Source organism: Patella vulgata, chromosome 3 (assembly GCF_932274485.2).
Source record: "Patella vulgata chromosome 3, xgPatVulg1.2, whole genome shotgun sequence".
NCBI classification, from domain to species: domain Eukaryota; kingdom Metazoa; phylum Mollusca; class Gastropoda; family Patellidae; genus Patella; species Patella vulgata.
Window position 1 is genome coordinate 57,992,812 of NC_065881.2, and position 6,385 is coordinate 57,999,196.

Below are 6,385 nucleotides of genomic sequence, written 5' to 3' on the forward strand. Positions count from 1 at the left end.
TTAGTACCGAAATGACCTAGTTTGTGTCGAGTGGACGTTAAACCCCATTTCTCTCTCTCTTTTGATAACGATACTTATCGAAACGTCGTGCTTGTGTATAATAAACCAGTGATTGTTGTCCCATATAACTGAGTTAGTTCTGTAATGTTTCGAATCGCTAAATGCTACTAAAGGATTATAAATGGGACACGTTTCTTGTTTTATTTTTTCTCTTGCATCTTCCCAACAACACATTTCTTCGAAGTGTCCCTGTTTTAGTAATCTACAGTAGGATAATCCCCAATTAGGTATGTGTTTTGTTTATTGTCGGATGACGTCATGATATTATAACACGCCTCCTGCCATCTTTATGTTTTTTTCCGAAATCTAATTGATGGGTCCGTTTTTATCCAACTGAATCCAAGCAGGGAAATTATACGGCGTTGATATTTTTCTACATTAAATGTTAAATATTCAATCTGAGTACATAATGACGGGAATTAAGTCCGTGGGAAATTTGATACGTTCCGAAAAATGTTAAACATGCGCTGTTATTTTAATTCGTTATTGGTTTAAAACTGGATGTTATTAACATATGATATATACTCCCATAATAATAAATTGGGCGATAAATACACGACAGTTCGAAACTGTTCAAAGCCCCAGAATGAAAAAAAAATGTTAAACATGCGCCGTTATTTTAATTCGTTATTGGGTTAAAAGTACATGTTATTAACATATGATATATACTCCCATAATAATAAATTGGGCGATAAATACCTGACAGTTCGAAACTGTTCAAAGCCCCAGAATGAAAAAAAAAAATCCTGAGTATAGGACTCAAAGGGTGTTTTATTGAAAACCATTTTGGTCCTTGAATTATTCAATCAATTAATTATAACTTATGTTACGGCGATTTAAATTTTATTGATTTCACACAGCAATCTCTATAAACCTTAGATAAATAAAGTAATACGAATTATGATATCTTTTGCGCACGAGCCAGTCCAATTTTCTTACTTTTGAGATATATGCGAAAGATCTTGTTTGTTTTATTCAGGATATATGGAAAGTGTAGATTCTTCTGATTTATAATTTAGCAGTGCTATTGTGGGTAGACAATCCGAAAACTATAAAAAGTAGCTTTCTCGCCACCCATAAATAACTTTTATGACAGGGTGTTTCTTTATCGGTGAAATTGATAAACCGTTCATGTTTACATAGACAAAAGCTCATAGTTTATCAAATAACTAAAACTGTCCTAATATTTTAATATCCGTATTTATAGTCCAGATTTAATAAACCAGAGAGAGAGATTGGGCGTTTATAAAAACTCAAATCCACCATTCTAAAAGATTTAGTTACCGTACCTATTAAGAAATTATGTATCATGTTAGCACAACGCAAACAAAATCACAAAATCTTTTTGTGAAAACCTAGTTTGTGATGAGCTATATTGTACCAGAGAAGAATATAAATATAGTCTCAATTAATAGAATTAAATAAAAAGAATAAGTCTTAGTAGTCACTAAAGTGAGGATACGTTGATGCTGGCCATGAGTAATAAAATTGTCATCATCTTTATTCTGTGGATTACTTACTAAACCTGATGTACTGTCACTAAGCAATAGAGAGAGAGAGAGAGAGAGAGAGAGAGAGAGAGAGGGGGAGGGAGGGCTGGGTCATTTGGGGATTAACATATCATTTATGGTTCAATTTTAGGGCTCTTTGGCAGTGGCAGGAAACCGGACATGCGGAATAACACATGACTCAATCAATTACAGTCGGTCCTGTAATTAATATCTGTAACTATAAATAGTTTCCCTCGAGATTAATTAGGTCATTTAGTTGGACGAACTGGACACCAAAACTTATTTCTATGTGAAATTATGGTTCCTTTAGCTATCAGAAAAATATCTTAAGTTTAAGTGAGTCTTTCATATGTCACTTGAATATAAGTAACTTCTTCCTGTCAGTTATTTTAACTGGATTTGATCCAGTAGACGTGGTACAAGGGTTAATCAGCGAACTGGATGTATGAGATGTGTTGTTGACGTTTGGGAAAGTAGGACGAGGGGAAATGTGTAGGGAGTGAAGTGCTGTAAAGGGATAGTAAGATGTATTATGAATGGTTAGAGTGGCTGTGGTGTTACGGTGAAATACTATGCCGCCACCGTAACACCACAGCTTTATGATTTGTTAGACAGGAGTGATGTAATGGGTGTCAACAACTGGGTATGCTGGTACCGTCGCAACGTAGCCGTGAAATATATATTGTGGGGGGGGAGGGCGGAAACGGAAAAATATACAATGTTGACAGTATGAGCCAGGCATGAGGCTGCGCAGACCGTGCGGCAGCTCGATAGGGAGTGTGTGGGAGGGTCACCCTCATAAATTTTTTTTTTTTAAATTTCAGTTTTCTGTAAGCAGTGAAAACACTATTTTGGCATTGTTTGCGGGGTTAAACCTAAAAATCACATTAATACACCTATTGCACGATATTGTGAAACTAGCTGACGAAGACAGCTCGGGCGGCGATTGTTCGACTCGGGGCTGCTCTGTCAGTATCTAACAAACGCATTTAGTTCGCGTACAACTTTTAAAAACCGAATGTCAGTATGATATTTCTCACATAATTGGTTATCGCAAAAACAGAGTAAACTGAAAGCGAGTAATCTCGACTCAAACCTATAGTCTATAGCCTACTTACTACACTGGTCACTAGGCTTCCTATATTATTGTTTGTGGACGGTTTACTACTCAGTGATAAGCCTGCGCCGCAAAAAGAGGTCTCGCCTTTTATTATTAGTATAATGACTTCCTCATGTGCGGCAGGTTAGATTGCTTCTAAAAACACTGTTTTCCGTTCCAAAAAATACAAAAGTAATTTTCTACCAGATGACCATGGTTCTTTTCACCGAGACTAGATAATTTCTCTCGGTGTAAGGATATAGCTATGGATAAGTTCATACAAGGTCAATAAATCCGCGGTCACTTCGGGTCACACTGTTGAGAAAATAAACCGATGGGTTTGTTTAGTAGCAAATCGAGCGTGAATCAACTGAGTTTGTACTGAAAAATTTTTGAGTGATATGTATGAACTGTCTTCACACATTCGGTTTATAATTAGCGATACACAGGTACAGTGGCAAGTGTTGTACTTCACAGACTGTTTACCTCCGAACTACCTCCGCACGAAATCCCCGATTTGGGTACTTGTTAAAAGAAAAAGAAATAGTACCTGTGCGCATGCCAGTAAAAAAAAAACCTAAGAGTTCGCGCATAAAAATGCCCGAACATACCAGGCGCCAGGTCATCCAGTAGACGTGGTACAAGGGTTAATCAGCGAACTGGATGTATGAGATGTGTTGTTGACGTTTGGGAAAGTAGGACGAGGGGAAATGTGTAGGGAGTGAAGTGCTGTAAAGGGATAGTTAGATGTATTATGAATGGTTAGAGTGGCTGTGGTGTTACGGTGAAATACTATGCCGCCACCGTAACACCACAGCTTTATGATTTGTTAGACAGGAGTGATGTAATGGGTGTCAACAACTGGGTATGCTGGTACCGTCGCAACGTAGCCGTGAAATATATATTGTCGGGGGGAAGGGCGGAAACGGAAAAATATACAATAATGACAGTATGTGCCAGGCATGAGGCTGCGCAGACCGAGCGGGAGCTCGATAGGGATTGTGTGGGAGGGTCACCCTCATAAAATTTGTTTTTTTTTAAATTTCAGTTTTCTGTAAGCAGTGAAAACACTATTTTGGCATTGTTTGCGGGGTTAGCCTAAACCTAAAAATCACATTAATACACCTATTGCACGATATTGTGAAACTAGCTGACGAAGACAGCTCGGGCGGCGATTGTTCGACTCGGGGCTGCTCTGTCAGTATCTAACAAACGCATTTAGTTCGCGTACAACTTTTAAAAACCGAATGTCAGTATGGTATTTCTCACATAATTGGTTATCGCAAAAACAGAGTAAACTGAAAGCGAGTAATCTCGACTCAAACCTATAGTCTATAGCCTACTTACTACACTCGTCACTAGGCTTCCTATATTATTGTTTGTGGACGGTTTACTACTCAGTGATAAGCCTGCGCCGCAAAAAGAGGTCTCGCCTTTTATTATTAGTATAATGACTTCCTCATGTGCGGCAGGTTAGTTTGCTTCTAAAAACACTGTTTTCCGTTCCAAAAAATACAAAAGTAATTTTCTACCAGATGACCATGGTTCTTTTCACCGGGACTAGATAATTTCTCTCGGTGTAAGGATATAGCTATGGATAAGTTCATACAAGGTCAATAAATCCGCGGTCACTTCGGGTCACACTGTTGAGAAAATAAACCGATGGGTTTGTTTAGTAGCAAATCGAGCGTGAATCAACTGAGTTTGTACTGAAAAATTTTTGAGTGATATGTATGAACTGTCTTCACACATTCGGTTTATAATTAGCGATACACAGGTACAGTGGCAAGTGTTGTACTTCACAGACTGTTTACCTCCGAACTACCTCCGCACGAAATCCCCGATTTGGGTACTTGTTAAAAGAAAAAGAAATAGTACCTGTGCGCATGCCAGTAAAAAAAAACCTAAGAGTTCGCGCATAAAAATGCCCGAACGTACCAGGCGCCAGGTCATCCAGTAGACGTGGTACAAGGGTTAATCAGCGAACTGGATGTATGAGATGTGTTGTTGACGTTTGGGAAAGTAGGACGAGGGGAAATGTGTAGGGAGTGAAGTGCTGTAAAGGGATAGTTAGATGTATTATGAATGGTTAGAGTGGCTGTGGTGTTACGGTGAAATACTATGCCGCCACCGTAACACCACAGCTTTATGATTTGTAAGACAGGAGTGATGTAATGGGTGTCAACAACTGGGTATTCTGGTACCGTCGCAACGTAGCCGTGAAATATATATTGTGGGTGGGGGGGGAAGGGCGGAAACGGAAAAATATACAATGTTGACAGTATGTGCCAGGCATGAGGCTGCGCAGACCGAGCGGCAGCTCGATAGGGAGTGTGTGGGAGGGTCACCCTCATAAAAATTTTTTTTTTAAATTTCAGTTTTCTGTAAGCAGTGAAAACACTATTTTGGCATTGTTTGCGGGGTTAAACCTAAAAATCACATTAATACACCTATTGCACGACATTGTGAAACTAGCTGACGAAGACAGCTCGGGCGGCGATTGTTCGACTCGGGGCTGCTCTGTCAGTATCTAACAAACGCATTTAGTTCGCGTACAACTTTTAAAAACCGAATGTCAGTATGGTATTTCTCACATAATTGGTTATCGCTAAAACAGAGTAAACTGAAAGCGAGTAATCTCGACTCAAACCTATAGTCTATAGCCTACTTACAGTACTACACTCGTCACTAGGCTTCCTATATTATTGTTTGTGGACGGTTTACTACTCAGTGATAAGCCTGCGCCGCAAAAAGAGGTCTCGCCTTTTATTATTAGTATAATGACTTCCTCATGTGCGGCAGGTTAGTTTGCTTCTAAAAACACTGTTTTCCGTTCCAAAAAATACAAAAGTAATTTTCTACCAGATGACCATGGTTCTTTTCACCGAGACTAGATAATTTCTCTCGGTGTAAGGATATAGCTATGGATAAGTTCATACAAGGTCAATAAATCCGCGGTCACTTCGGGTCACACTGTTGAGAAAATAAACCGATGGGTTTGTTTAGTAGCAAATCGAGCGTGAATCAACTGAGTTTGTACTGAAAAATTTTTGAGTGATATGTATGAACTGTCTTCACACATTCGGTTTATAATTAGCGATACACAGGTACAGTGGCAAGTGTTGTACTTCACAGACTGTTTACCTCCGAACTACCTCCGCACGAAATCCCCGATTTGGGTACTTGTTAAAAGAAAAAGAAATAGTACCTGTGCGCATGCCAGTAAAAAAAACCTAAGAGTTCGAGCATAAAATGCCCGAACGTACCAGGCGCCAGGTCATCCAGTAGACGTGGTACAAGGGTTAATCAGCGAACTGGATGTATGAGATGTGTTGACGTTTGGGAAAGTAGGACGAGGGGAAATGTGTAGGGAGTGAAGTGCTGTAAAGGGATAGTTAGATGTATTATGAATGGTTAGAGTGGCTGTGGTGTTACGGTGAAATACTATGCCGCCACCGTAACACCACAGCTTTATGATTTGTTAGACAGGAGTGATGTAATGCCAATGGGTGTCAACAACTGGGTATGCTGGTACCGTCGCAACGTAGCCGTGAAATATATATTGTGGGGGGGGGGGAGGGCGGAAACGGAAAAATATACAATGTTGACAGTATGTGCCAGGCATGAGGCTGCGCAGACCGAGCGGCAGCTCGATAGGGAGTGTGTGGGAGGGTCACCCTCATAATTTTTTTTTTTTTTAAATTTCAGTTTTCTG